Genomic DNA, 15,349 nt, shown 5'->3' with positions numbered 1-15,349 from the left:
GAGGTGCATGAGTCAGGGGAGAGTGGCAGGAGATAAGTCTATGAGGCTGGCAGGCCTGACAGTCTAGAGCAGCACCAATCTGTAGCCTAAGAAGTACTTTAAGTGGGAAACACAAAATGAATTGTGAAGACAGTTTGAAAAAAGGAAAATAAATATCCCATTAATAATTTCTTATACTGATTACTTATTGAATCATAATTATTTTGGGCTAAAAAATATTTTACCTCTTTCTCTCTTTTTTTTTGTAAATGTAGCTATCAGAAAACTTTAAATTACTTATGTGGCTCCCATTTGTAGTTCCTATTCTATTTCCATCGGACATTGCTGGTCTAGAATATACAGGCCATAATAAATGTTTTAATTTGTGTACTGAAAAGTCATTGGAGGGTTTTAAGTCTGGAAATAAGGTAATCTAATTTATACATTTAAATGATTGCTCTGCAGAGGAACAGCAAGCAGAATGCACGGGCCAGAATGTTGAAGCAAAGAAACCAGTTAGGTGACTACTATTACCATCTTATGTGCAGTAAAGGGTTAAGACATATAATTGGGATACTAGAAGCAGCCTAGGTTTGTTTATAATTCAACTTTTAATTGTTTACAACATGAAGAATACACACAAACAGAAAGACTGGGGGTATACCTACCAAATTTAATGATTATTTATTCTTTGTAACTTTTCTGAAAGTTTGGGGGTAAAATGCCCTTATAATAAAATATAAAAATGAGCCTTTCATTTTTTGTTTTTGTTTTAAAAAGCAGTATAAAATAGCCCTATCAATACAAAGCATCCTGATATCTGTCTGCATACTGCTTAAAAAAAAAAAATCAAACTGTCTCTACTCCCATGCCTTTAAATAAATCAGTGTATTCAAGATATAAACTCATATCGAAAGCTCGCGCGCGCACACACCCACCCACCCACCATTGTCAAGAAGTTAATAGTGCTCCCTGTTTTGTCTTTGCATTGCTGTTAGCATGATAAATAAAACAGAATCACTCTAGAAACATACCTTGGGGCACTCCCAAATCTAAGGCTAAAGTAAATAAAAAGTACTTAAATGTGTGGTTAACACATCCTGATACTCATCACACATCTTTTTCCAAAAATGCTCCAAAGGACATACTCACCATAATTCCACAGAATGACACTTTGGCCCTAATCCTTTTCCTTAAAGGCTCTGCCACTTGATAGGTGCTTCCCTTAACTAAAGTCTGTATAACTGAAAGGATAAATTTAGGACAGGTTTCTTTTACATGAGTATGCTAAGGCACAAGTGAAGTTTTAAGTAACTTGCCAGAGATTACAAAGAGGGGATGGGGAACATAGAGTGATTTATTTTACATCCGTTCAAATGTTTTTGCCTACCATATTTACTTTTGGCATTGAAAAAGGAAATAGCAAATAGTGCCAGACTTCTTACCATGGGATTTCCAAGGAAAAGATTCATTATATACAGATTAACAGGAATCTTAATTTCTCATGCAAATGTTCAAAAACTACCAACTAATCACCGTGGCTATGAATCTTCCATTAAAACATAAAAGAGAACCTAAGTTTTTCATTCATTTTTTCTAGTATTTCAATCTACTTTACTTCTGACTACCTAAAGACTTTCCAATGCAATCTACATTATTTACTCTACAGAAACTCTTGCACCAGGAGACAGGAAACCAGAAATGTTCATAAAGCACAGTTGTTGATATCAAAACAAAATCAAAAACATAATCTAAAGGCCCATGAGTTACGGAAGATTAATACAATACTGTACAGCAATAAAACCAGTGAAATACAATCACATACTATTTTTATAAAGCTCAAAAGAAAAGCAAACTGAAAACACTGAACTTAAACATATGCGATGAAACTTAAAAAAAAAATAAGTAATAGTAAACGGAATGGTAAACAAAATCCACTAGACTGAAATGATTACCTCAGTAAGGAGAGGCAGGGGTATAGGACAGATAAGAAACTCATATAAACAGATGCAAGTTTTGGTAATGTTCCAGCACTTGGGGGGAGGGATCTCGGATTTTTAAGTTACATTTTATCTCTTTATATTGTATTGTGTGTATTCATACTTCTGTGGTACTAAGTATATTTTGAACACTTTTAAAAACAGCTTTATAGAAGTACAATTGACCTACAACAAAGTGCACATATTTAAGTGTAAAACGTGATCAGTTTTGACACAGGAAATGATCACCACTATCAAGATAATAAACTATCAACCCCTAAATAATCCTGCACACTTTTGTGATCCCTGCCTCGTTTAAATATATTTTAAAACGTTAAAAGAAAAAAACGTAAAAAGACAACCTGTTTGGGAAACTTAAATGAGCATATTCTGTAGAAAGAGAACATTTTCCTCTGAAGCCCTGGACTACCAGTAACTCTTCAAGTGTCCTAAAATTGGTAACATAATTATTACATAACCTTAAAAGTGTATAGTATTTTACATTAAAAAATCAAATTCCGAATTTGGTTTGAAAGAGGAATTTAAACCTCTTTCTCAGATCATTAAACCATTAAAAACTAACCAGCTTTCACCGCCAAACAACTTTAAATACAAACGGTCTGCAGGTAACCCCAAGCCCTTAACTTCTTCACATTGTTGAACTTTGTAATTGTGAAGATGTATCATCACAGCATCCGCATCGTGTGGTTTAGCACAAAATTTCAAAACAAAGTTAAAATCATTTCAAATACAATATTCTTCTGTAGCTGTTCACGTAGGGAGAAGCCAATTCGAAAAATACTGTTTGAAGGAAGAGCAATTTCAGAAATCCTGAGTGTACCAAACAGGAGCAGAGGAAAAAGAGGCCAACCCCCGATCCCCTCTCCCGGTCTGACTTGCTAGACCGTCACCCCTCGCCGGCTTTTGAAACCGCGACAGGTGAAAAACATTCCAAAAAGGACTCAGGCTCGGAGACGCGGGGCGGGGAACTCGACTAGGGCTGGTGACAGGGACGCGCCCAAGGGTGCCCGGGGTCCCTCCGACCCCCACCCGCCAACTGCTCGGAATGGGGTCAGAGCGGCGAGCGCGGCGGCCCCCGAGGCCCGAAGGGAGCGGGGGTCGCGACCTCGGCGCGCCTCCACCCACCACCCCCGCCCCCGGCGGGAAGCCCGGGACCGCGAGCGCCCGCCGAGCTCCCGCCCCTGGCCCCGGGGCAGGGAAGCCCCTCGCCCTTCAGCAAACTCCCGGCCCGGGCCCGGGAACCAGCGGCCGGCGGCGGGCCCACCACCTGCTGCGCCCGCCGGCCGCCCTCCGCTTCCGGCTCGCCAGCGCCGGGAGGGGCCGGGGGCGGGCCTCGCCTCGGCTCAGCCGGGTGGGGGAAGGGAGCGGGAGGGGGAGGGTCGGCGCCGGACGCCCGGGGCCCGCGGGCCGCGCTCCTCACCTGGCGGCGGCCCTCTCCGCCTGACGCGCTGCCCGCCGCCGCCGGTCGCCGCCGGTGAATGGGGACAGGTGAGGCCGCCGAACCCCTGCTCACTCCGGCCCCGCCGCCGCCGCCGGCCCCTCCGTCCGCTGTTTATTAAACTTTTCTGTTTGGTTGTTCGGCCTGTGACGCGACCGCGGGGGAGAGCTCCGGGATTGGCCGGCGCCGGGCGCTGACGCGGCACCCCCCCTCCCGCAGCCTAATTATTACCGGCCCGGGCGGAGCCGCAGGCCGGAGCAGGCGGGGAGGGGCGGGTCCGGGGCTCGGAGCGCACGGCGATTGGCCGCGGCCCAGAGAAGAGGCGGGCGGAGCGAGGGGAGACGCTCCTCCGCCCTCTCCGCCTCCACTGTCCCTTCCTCTGTCCTTTCTGGGGGGCCCCTCCCTCCGCCTTCTCTCTCCCTCCCACGGTGGCGGGAGAACGATTCGAAGGGTCCCGAGGAGATTATGTGGGTCTGGAGCAGTAGTTTCAGGTCCTCTGGTACCTCGAAGGGAGTGGCATGTTTCTGACCGGATTGAGGAGCCAGAAAGAGTTGAACTCCACCTGTCAGTTGTGCAAGAAGGAATTCTGAGCTCTCCCACGTGCAACGTCTTGCCCGTCCCCGCCGCCCCATCTTTGCAAGCGCGAAGTCCAAGGTCTGGGTGCGTACTCGAAGGCGTACTCTGCCCCGCCCTGAGCCCGTGGCTTGGAAAGAAAAAACCTTAAGACTAGAAGCGCGCATGCACAGGTGTGCCACACACATGCAGGGACATACACGCCCCCAAAGCACCCGGCTCCCAGCCTTTCCAAAAGGCCGTGTCCACTTCCCAGCTGAGTGAGTGCAGGCCGCGCTGCTGAGCTGGGGCATGGTGTGATGAGGCGGATGGCTCCTCCGCGGTTTCTCAGCCTTGGGGCTCACATGCCGCACAAGCAAGATGTTCGAGTTCCTTCAGTCCTATCGTGAGTGAGGGGTTCGGACAGGGCTGGCAGGTAGGAGACAGACCTATACTTGGGGATCCTATCTTTATATTTGATGTTTTGTTCATGAGTTTTTGACATTAATTTCGATGTTTAAAAAATACAGTGTTAAAATGTTATTTTCCTTGATTGCTGAGCATTTTGGTGCTCCTTTAAATTTTACACTTGAAGTGAGTATCTCACTATCCTTACCCTAGGTCGGGTCTCTCTTGGGGGAAGAGAGATTTTGTCGTGACTCTGTACAGGTTAGGTATTTTGCAATAGGCCTTTGGGATAAGAAGCGCTTAATTGCAGAGGAGAAGAAAGTCTTCAAGGAGGAGGTGGCATTGGCTTTTGGCACAGAAAGAGTGCATACCGCCCAGCATGCTGGGAACCGAAAGAAGCATTTTCCTGCTCTCCTAAAGAGGCTGGAGATGCGGTGAGGGGTTTGAAGAACAGAATGTGAAGTGCTGTGAGATGACAGACATGCTTTTGAGGGGGCAAGGTAAGGAATGTCCTGTGAAGTTAAGCCTAAGGGGACAACGGAGGGTCCTTGCCTTGGGCCTAAAGGTATTCAAAATGTGATTTTAAAAGGGATTCAAATTTAATTTTTAAAAACATGCTTAAAAACAATGGGCTAACCCAGCAAAAGAGGATTTTGCCCAAGGACATCATCCCTGATGATGGAGACTAGATTTAGGGTCAATTATTACAGGTCCTCAAGGCCAAATTGAGTAGTTGACTTTACTCAGTGGGAAATGGGAAGCCATTATAGAACAAGAACTTTAAGAAGGGAAGGAAATGATAAATTATAATGGTGTGGTGAATTCTTCTGTTACTGGTAATAATTTTGCAGCCTGGGCCACCTGGGGTACTTTCAGCTGTTCACTGCTTTCCAGTCACAGTGTAGGAGAGCTGTACAGAAAGAATTTAGGATTTTGACCAGGGTTCAAATCCCTTCTCTGACACATTGCCCAGTGCCGTGGAGCAACACCCATAATCTCCCTGGGTCTCTGTTTTTTATAAGTTTGGGAAACATCGGCAAACAAAACAAAGTTCACTACCTTTATAGATTTTTTGGTCTAATGGGGGAGATACAAATAAAAAATAATAAGTATTTATGTTGTGAGTTAGACGATGGTAAGTGGTATAGACTGAAGAAAAAATAGAGCATGGGGGAGGGTAGTCTGCAGTGTTAAACAGGGTAGTCAAGGTAGGCTTCCCTGAGAAGGTGAGGTTTGAATAGACTTTTAAGAGGTAAGGGTGCAGTCATGAATAACTGAGAGAAGAGCATTCCAGACTGAGAGAACTGTTAGAGCATGGACCTCAAGACAGGGACGGCAAGGAAATTAGTGTTCCTGGAGCCAGGTGAGGTGGACAGACTAGGAGACGAAGTTAGGGAGGTAGGGAGGGCCTGCGCATGTAGGGCCTTGGGGGCCATTGGCTTTTACTGTGAGTGAAAGAAGGAGCCAGTGTATGTTTTTGAGCAGAAATGTAACATGATCTGGTTTAGATTTTGAAGGATCCTTCTGGCTGTGGTGTTGAAAGTAGACTAAAAGGGCAAAAAGGGTAGAAGCAGGAACACCTATTAGAAGAGTACTGTCTGCAGCCACGTGAGAGATAAAGGTGACTTGGACCAGGTGACAACAATGGAGGCAGTGAGAGGTGGTCAGATTCTGGGTATATTTTGAAGGTAGAGCCAACAGAATTTCCTGATAGATGGGATTTCGGGTGGGAGAGAGAGGAGTCAAGGTAACATCCAGGTTTTTTGGCTTGTGCAACTGAAAGGAGGAGCAGGAGGGACATCAGGAGATGTTTTTGCATGCATTGCATTGGAGGTTAGTACACATCGCAGCGGAGATATCAGGTGGCAGTTGCATGTATGCTGGAATTCGGGGGTGGGTGGGCGGGCACAGGTGTAAGGGAGATACAAGTTTGGGAGTCATTATCATGTAAATAGTACTTAAAGCCACGAGACTGATCAGGAAGTGAGTACAAAGAAGACCAAGGACTGAGCCCTGAGGGCTGACATTGAGAGTTCCTGGAGAAGTACAGGAGTCACAGAGCACAACAAGAAGGAGGAAACAGTCTGGTGTGCTAGGAGCCAAGGGAAAAAGCGTGTCAAGGGGGGAGTGTCAAAGGCTGCTGATACTTCAAGTATCCTGAGGACTGAGAAGTGACTGTTGCATTCAGCGACATGGAAGTCACCTTGGGGGGAATGGTTTATGTGGAGAGCAGAAGTGTGATGGGAGTGGCAATGATGCCTTCCTTATTAGGGTTTTAAGTTGAGGGTGTGGTGGTTAATGCGATAATATATGTGAAAGAGCTTCATGCACTGGCGAGGATGTGAACACATTCATAAGGATTTTATCATACATTTCTTTTCATTCAGATTCTTGCCCAGCTTATCATTGTACTAACCCACCTGATGCAGTGGGGTATTCATGTATGTTTGTTATGAATTTGCAGAAATTGGGCTTATGTGGACTCTTTTGCTTCTCTTTGTTCCAAGTCTGTACTGAGAGATTATAGCATTGCATGGTGATTTAGAATTCACAGACCACTGCCATTGATTAGCTTCATGGTCTTAAGAAAATCATGTAAAATGGGGCAAAAACCTACCTCAAAGGGTCGTTATGTGGATTAAAAGCTACTAAGTTTGTATTCATCCAGTGAACGTTGCATACTGACTTTTTGCCTGCCTGTGTTGTTAAATACTGGGATACAGCAAGCAGTAAGGGAGATAAAGGCCGCTCTCTCACTGGTGTGTTTGTATAACACTGCTTATTGGCAGTGTGAACAGAAGCAATACTTCATAGCACAGGCACATAATAGATGCTCGGTAAATGATAATTTGTTTTATTATCTCCAGTCCTTCCTTGTGGTGCAGACCACGATATCCGGTATCTGCTCATCAGAGGCATTCAATACGTCTAAGGCTCATTTTCTTCCCCCAAACAGTCTTGCCTCCTGTAGTTCCAATTTTGGCTAATGGTGACACCATGTTTCCAGTTACTAAAGCTAGAATCTCATCCTTTTCCTTTTTAAAAAAAGATTTTTTTAAACAGCTTTGTTGAGATTTAATACACATACCATAGAATTCACCCATTTGAAGGGTGTAATTCAGTAGTTTTAGTATATTCACAGAGTTGCACTAATATCACTATAATCACCCCAAAAAGAAACCCTATACGCATTAGTAGTCACTCCCTTTTTCCCTCAACCATCCCCCAACCAACCCTAGGCAACCACTGATCAATTTTGTGTGCCTATAGATTTGACTATTTTAGACATTTCATAAAAATGAAATACAGTCCATGGTCTTTTGTGACTGGCTTCTTTCACTGAGCATGTTTTCAAAGTTCACCCTTGTTGTGTCAATACTTCATTTCTTTTGTTGCTGAATCATGTTTTATTATATGGCTATGCGGCATTTTATTTATTCATTCATCACTTCATGGATATTTGAGTTGTTTGCGCTTTTTGCCTATTATAAGCGGTACTACTCGGATCAGTTGTATACAAGTTTTTGTGGGGACATGCGTTTTCATTTCTCTTGAGTACATACCTAGGGGTGGAATTGTGGTGACTCTAACCATTTGAGAAACTGCTGGATTGTTTTTCAAAGGGGCCATATACCATTTTACATTCCCATCGGCAGTGAGTGAGAATTTCACCTCCCTGTCCTTGACCCAGATCCACAGTGTAGAGAAATACAACAAGGAGCTTGCCAAGAATTTGTGGCCATGTTAATCTATCCACCAACCTACCTTTTCAGTACTGTCACCAAGGGCCTGTCCACTTCTAACCTAAGGTGTGGACTGGCCAGGAAAGGGTGGGGCCAGAGCAGAATCTGAGGCTCTGGTTGGTGGGGAAGGAAGTACCCTTAGAAAAGTTTGTTACAGATTTGTGTTCTTCTAATGACTTCCTATCAGAGTCTAAACCAAAGGTTCTCACCTGTTGGTCTCAGGACCCCATTCTACTCAAGAATTATTGAGGACCCCAGAGAACTTTTATTTATGTAGGTTGTAGCTATCAATATTTACTGTATTAGAAATTAAATACTAGACATTTAAAAATATTTATTAATTCATTTAAAATAGCAGTAACAAACCTATTACATGTTAACTTAAAGAACATTTTGTAAATGAAAAATAATTATATTTTCAGGAGTATGTCAGTAAGAAAACTGGCAGTGGCAGTGTGTTATATTTTTGCACATGTCCTTAATGTTTGGCCTAACAGAAGACAGCTTGATTCTCATATTTGTTTCAGCATTCTATCTGTTGCAGTGTCATACATCATGTAGCTTCTGGAAAACTCCATTATACACTCATGAGAAAGTAATAGTGAAAAAGGAGAATAATGACTGCGATAATGAAAATAGTTTTGACCTTGCAGACCTCCCTCAAAGGGTTTCAGGGACCCCAGGGCCCCATGGCTTACACTTTAAAAATCACTGGTCTAAACCACCATCATGTTAAGATAGTGTCTTAAAATTGTTGAAAGGGTCCTGCACTTGAAGAAGATACTCAGGCAAGCAGCTCTGTCAATCCATGAATATGCTTCTGCCTATCTCCTAACTTTTATTACATTCAGTTGCCAGCCCTTTTCATGACCTCACCCTTGTGTATATACTCCCTGTCTCTCCTTACCAAACTTCTACTCATCCCTCAAAACCCAATGTAAAGGCCTGCTCCTTGGTGAGAGCTTTCTCGACTTTTATAGGCAAAATTAGGACACCTCTCTTACACATTTTCACACACTATTCTTCCTTCTGCAATAACACCATGTTAAGTTGATATTTATTACTCAATGTTTGCCTCCTCTCTGATAAACTAGAAAGTTGTTTTTTTAAAGTTTGATTTTTTTCCCTTATGGATATGAGATAAGGATGTAAATTGGTCCTTTTCCAAATCTCTAACCAATTAGCCTAACAAATTTATCAATCCTACCCTTACCCATGGTTTTGTTTGAGGCCTCCTTTATCATATATTAACTTTTTGTACATAATAGATTCTAGATCTAGGCTTTTCTACTAGTCTTGTGACTCTGCTTCAGCAGTGTGTTTGTTTTTATTGGAGACTCATAATATTTTAATCACATGGCTTTATAATAAGTGTTAGTATCTGCTGGAGCTTGTGTTTCCATCATCTTTTGCCCTTTTTCTCCTGAATTTTATTTGAAATTCTGATCTGTTTATGCCTCCAGGTTAACATTAGAATAATTTTGTCAGTTTCCAAGAAATATCCTGCCAAGATTTTAATTAGGATTGCATATGCCTAAAATAATTTGGGGGAGCAAGGAGAGAAATGCTCGTCTTCACAGAATTTGGACAGCCCATCACAACATTTTCTGGGGTTTTTTGTTTTTCATTCATTTAACTTAAAAAAGCCTCAATATAGTTTATTTCCTTAATTTTATGTAATGTAGTGAAATATTAAAGAAAAATGCACATGATCATGGTATTTCTCTTTAATAGTTCACTTATATTATGTTTTGTAGATACTGTGGATGAAATTTTATTTTTTTCTTATACTTTCAAACTGGTCATTGATAATATTATAATGATAATTAATTCTGTATATCTATTTTATACCTAACCAATTAATTGATCTTTTAAAATGGTTTTTAATAATTTTTCAGTTGATTGGGATTTTTGTCGTTAATAGTACATTCTCTCTCCTCTTTGCAGTTTTTATACTTTCTATGTTTCATGTCTTACTGCTGTAGCCAGAATTTTCTAAGGATATTAATAATATTGACAGCATATGACACTCCAGACTAGTTTCTGGCAAATGCTGATTTATTTGGCATAAACGCCTTTTTCAGAAAACGATGCTAAGGAAGTAACTTCTATTTTTATATTTAGTTTTTATTAGAAATGGCTATTGAATTGTATGACTGACTTTTCCCAATCTGTGAAGATCATTTCTAAGATCACTTTCATATTTGATCCATAAAGTACAGTATTAATAGATTTACTTATGTTGAATTTTTCTTATATTATTTCTCATAGCTATGGTGAGTTTTACTTCATCATGTGGTTTAATTACATCTGCTAATATTCTATTTTATACTTTATAATCTATATCTATTTAATATAACCCAGTATATCAGTAGTATCAAAGGGGCTTACGTTAAATGATTTATAAACTCTCAATCTACCTACGGTAGAGGCTCTTCTCCCTTATCCTCCCTTCCATGGTAATTCCAGGGGACTTACTCAGGCCAAAGATACTTACCCTCAAAGAGAGAAAACCAGAACATCAACCAAATCAGCCTAAGAGTCTCTGTTATTCGTTTGGTTGTTACTGGTTCCGTTGCCCCAACCGTCCGTGTCCCTGGCAGTCTCTCCCATGTTTGCTTCCCTCTCCAGCAAATGAGCAGAGGAGGAAAGAGCTGAGCTCTGCTCAGTGGCAGGGCTGATATTCAAACACTCCCTCACTACCAGCAGCAAGGAGGCCAGGAAGACTAAAGTCCCTCCCTGGACCAAGTCCTTCCTCTCTCTTCTCCAGGTCCCAAGTTCCACCTGTGATAAGAAGATCAGATACAGGAACACCCATTGCCTTGCTCCATGGACAGTTCCATAAAGACAGTGCCAAAAGTGAGTGTGTTTGTCATTTCCCATGTTCTCTAGGATGCTTATAGTCTCCCCAATACATATTTTCATATGTGAGATTGGTTTTCAGTATTATTTCTGATAACCTTCTCAGTCTCTGCTTGACTTACCGATGGAGTCAGGTTTTTCACTCCATGTTTGATCAATTTTGACAATATGATTTTTGGAGAAGATGGTCTATTGCATTGAGATTTTCAAATTTGTTAGCATATGCTTGTATGCTTGTACTGTGAGTATGCCGGGGCTAGTGTGAGCTGCCTCCAAGCACTAGGATGTAAAATTGTCTGCTAGGAATTAAACTGCAAACCCAATTCACTAGGATTATAGTAGAGACGTTTAAAGGTTGTAGTCATTGTTTTTAGCTTGCTGACCTCTTCGAGGGTCTGATAAAGGCTGTGGACTTTCTCCTTAGAAAACTGTACAAAAAATGTATAAGGAAAACTCTGTTTTAGGAAGTTCCCATACCCCCTACGACCTATCTGTGGACCATGGACCTATGTCCACGAACTTCATAGCTAAAGAGAGTGGCCCTCAGGCCTTCCATTGTTAATGTAGCCTTTTCCAGCGTGCTACTGCATCTGAAACAAGTATGTGTCAATTAGAAGCTGGGGAGAGTCAGTCACCATAGAAGAAGAGACAAAGGGGAGATGCGGTCATTGGCAGTGCCCATCTCAGCACTCTCCAGGGGATACTTTCACCTGCTGGATTTCATCTATGCTGGTCTAGCTGGCAAGACCATCCTTGTAAGATGATATGTTTATCCAGTTTACACTTCTCTGCAAGGTTATTTTGATTATTCAGTGCCCAATTTATCTGACTTCCTTTGTTGGGAGTTAATATGATTGGGCTATTTTTTTAGCCTCAGCTCTATTTCTCATTTTTTAATTTGCAAATTGATGCTTGGATTTATACATCAGTCTTATGAACTTGGCTAGTGTGTGTCTGTCTATGACAAATGGAGCAGATGACAAAGTCAACATTCTAAGATGCAAGACTCAGGGCCTGATGTAACCACATGAGGGTAGGGAATGCCACCCCATGAAGCCTCTCAGGGGACATCCTGCTGGCCTCACCCAGGCAGGACATCCTGACAACATCATGACAGTCAAGCTAGGCATTCTCTGTAGACAGAGCTCTCCTAAACCTACCTGAGTGCCCCTTTCCTGCATTCTAATTGTAATTACTCCCACTCCTTGACTAGAGTTCAGAGGATTATCTTTTTTATCATCAGTTTTAAAATGTACCCTCTTGTATTTATTTATCAGTTCTATTTTTTACAGCTTCTAATTAATTTAAATACTTTATCTTAATTACTTTCTTCCTAACAGTTTCACTAGGACACTTCCGCCTCTCCCCACCACCATCATAAAATGTGTTTTCTCATTATCCCTCTTGTGCAGACATCTTCATGATGGTGACTTTACCTCGGAGCCGTGTCTCTTCTGTATGGAGATCCCACATTGTTTGATTTCCATGTTGGCTTTGTTTCTTCTCACGACACTCCTCTCAGTTGTATTTTCAGAATTTTACTTCTTTTATGCCAACTTAGTCTGAGAAACTGTCTAGAAGAGCCAAAGGACACATGACAACGAAATGCAGTGTGGTATCCTGGGTGGGATCTTGGAACAGATAAAGGACCTTAAGTGAAAACTAAGGAAATCATAATGAAGTATGACCTTCAGTTAATAATAATGTACCAGTATTGGTTCATCACTTGTGACAAATGTCCCGTGAGTGGTTGATATTTGGGGAATCTAGGTGCTCTGTACTATCTTCATAACTTTTTTCCAAATCTAAAAACTATTCTAAAATAAAAATTTTATTTAAAAAAAGGCAGCTCTGAGTAACCCATCAGACACCCCTCAGAACCTGCGTCCTCTCCGGTGAATCGCATGCACTAGTGACCTGCTTTGATTGGGCCTTGGCCCAGCAGACCCCATTCCTGGCCACCTCTAACGTGTGTCCTGTTGTGATAAGCAAGACAAATGGATGCTCAGCCCTTGTTGGGAACCCACTGCTGCTGTGCAGAAGACAGGATACTGGACATTTTCTTTCTTTCTTTCTTTTTTTAATTAAAAAAAATTTTTTTATATTCTCATTTGCCTCTCTGGCTACATTTTTGTTTCATATTTTCCCCCCTGCTCTGTGTCCTGAGAGGCTCACTGCCTCTGTGAGCATCCCTGTCCTCGGGCCTCCAGTTGTGTTTGGTCCTGGAAACACTGGCAGGAGATGGGAGGGAGGAAGGAATGTGAGGTTGGGTTATTTATCCTCGGTTCTAGTCCTGCTGGGTCACAGGAGCTTGGTGATATTCTCCTACCAAAGGCCACAGCCCCTGTCATCATGGCTTTTCCACTCAGCTGTTCCCATAACAGCTCTTTCCCTTTATCCCTTATCAGCCAAAGCACAGCCTTCACTCAGCACTCTGGGTGTTGAAGCACCTGGCAACCTCACCGATGCCTGGATACCAGGTAGATGTGTGCTTGCCCCATCGTGGGCCCTCAGTATGTGTTTGTCAAATGAGTGACTCGGTCAGTGCATCACAAGATACTAAAGTTACAAAAGACCCTGGTGACAAAAAGACCCTCAGTGGTTAGAACACTAGGCACTCAGTGCTGGGCTCCTTCACTTACCCGGTGAGCAAGCTGGGGCAAGTTGTTTAAGTTCTCTGAGCTTCAATTCCTTATCTTTAAAGTGAACATAATATTTTCTTCATTAGGTTGATTAAGTGAAAGACAGTTTATGCAGAGTGCTTGTTAGAGCAGTGTCTGGCACAGAAGTACTCAGCAAACGGTAATTATAAACGTTATCTAATTAGTTATCTAATCCAGTCATGGCTAAAATTAGATAGCCTTTTGCAATAGATAAATGAGTGAGGACACACACAGACAATTAGCAAGCAACTAAAAGGAATTGGCCAGCAAAGTTGTAAACAGGTTCAATCTAACTAGGAAGCAAAGAAATGCAAAGTAAGACAAAAGTGGGGTACCATGTCTTGCCTCCAAAATTAGGAAGTTTTTTGCTTTAATAATACATAAGCTGCAAAGGAATTGAGGAAACAAGGACTTGCAGTCATTCAGCGTGGGGCTCAAAAATTCCAGAATGCAAGAGTTTTCGAAATTTAACACGCACCTACCTCTGTCCCTTTTAGTAGTTGAAACCACAGACGTACACTAAAAAGTGTGAGTAAGGAAGTGTCTAATGTCATCGTTTGTAATAACAACAAACAGACAGCTAGCTAGACAGGCAGAGAGAGAGAGAAAACCAGCTAAACATCCGTCAGTAAGAGAACATCTAATGAAATTTCGATTCAGCCCTCCCATGGATCGCTACGTAGCTGTGGAATTTAATCAAGTTCATCTCCAGGTTGTCCACGACGCAAGGGAGCCCACTGAAGTCACTTCTTGTTCACCTACTACACCAATTCCTGCCTCCTGCGCAAGTCTGAATGTGACACACATCCCTTATCTGGAGGTGGAGTGTGCACCCTTTGGAGGCCCAAGGACCCTGGCGTCCAGGGAGGTCAGGGTATATGTGGGTGAGAGTGCGGTTTCTGCAGATGCTCAACCAGGCTGCTGCCTGCGTGCTCTGGAGCACAGCCTTGGCAGCGCTGATCAGACCGTGCAGTAATATACTAACAAAAATATTTTGAGGAAAGACTGCCTTTTTAAAATCCGGTGAAGGGCAAAGGCATTGAATAGGCTGGTGAAGGCCCTGCTGATATCTACGTGTGTGGCAAAAGCGAGTTGCAGAACAGTAGGTGCAGTGTGATTCCAGTTAAGTAAATATGTACGTGTACGTCAGTACAGAGGAAAGACTGTCACTAGTGGCTATTGCTGGACAGTCTGAGATTTTGCTCTTTTTTGTTCTCTATACTTTGAAGTTTTTATAATTTGAATATACTCACATATTTCTTGTATAATTAAAAAAAATTAAAATCAGGAGTAACAACAGCAACAACAAAGAAATGCCAAAGCAAGTTTCAATACCTATGTCCATTCAGGTGAATATTTCAGTTTACAAAGAGTCTGTAAGCTACTTGTGAAAGTTAAGTGAATAAAGCAAGAGAGAAAATTGAATATGAAAATATTTCAGTAATATATTAAGTGAAAAAGGCAAGTCACAGAACAGTACTACATTAAGGTCATATTTATGTTAAAAACATAGACACATGTGTATGTATAAATAAATGCCTGAAAAGATAGATACCAAATTGAAAATAGAATTTATTATCTACAAGGGATGGGTTTGAGTGGTAAGAGGAAACTTGCTTCTGAAGTGTTTAAATATTTTGTAATGAATATATGGTTTATATTAAAAACTAAACTGTGTATAAACATGTATAAGTTATATGTATT

General features: G+C 42.0%; 2 protein-coding genes across 8 annotated transcripts in view; one reads left to right on the top strand and one right to left on the bottom strand.

Annotated features, from left to right (window-relative positions):
• Positions 1-3,565, bottom strand: part of ZFAND6 (zinc finger AN1-type containing 6) — a 57,283-nt gene extending 53,718 nt beyond the window's left edge. For 2 of the 4 annotated variants that reach the window (XM_032468914.1, XM_032468915.1), the window contains exon 1: positions 3,400-3,559. The gene's annotated coding sequence lies outside the window, so the exon portion shown is untranslated. Of the gene's footprint in view, positions 1-3,399 lie in introns of all 4 variants that reach the window. The other 2 variants (XM_032468916.1, XM_032468913.1) reach the window with 2 other exon arrangements.
• Positions 3,566-3,792: 227 nt separating this feature from the next.
• The window catches only part of BCL2A1 (BCL2 related protein A1), a 51,380-nt gene continuing 39,823 nt past the window's right edge, over positions 3,793-15,349 (top strand). Inside the window, exons 1-2 of one of the 4 annotated variants that reach the window (XM_032468920.1) lie at positions 3,793-4,077; positions 10,891-10,979. The gene's annotated coding sequence lies outside the window, so the exon portion shown is untranslated. Of the gene's footprint in view, positions 4,406-10,890; positions 10,980-15,349 lie in introns of all 4 variants that reach the window. The other 3 variants (XM_006189620.3, XM_032468922.1, XM_032468919.1) reach the window with 3 other exon arrangements.

Source organism: Camelus ferus, chromosome 27 (assembly GCF_009834535.1).
Source record: "Camelus ferus isolate YT-003-E chromosome 27, BCGSAC_Cfer_1.0, whole genome shotgun sequence".
Taxonomy (NCBI): Eukaryota; Metazoa; Chordata; class Mammalia; order Artiodactyla; family Camelidae; genus Camelus; species Camelus ferus.
The sequence above is the reverse complement of the archived record's forward strand: the minus strand, read 5'-3'. Positions and strand labels throughout refer to the sequence as shown.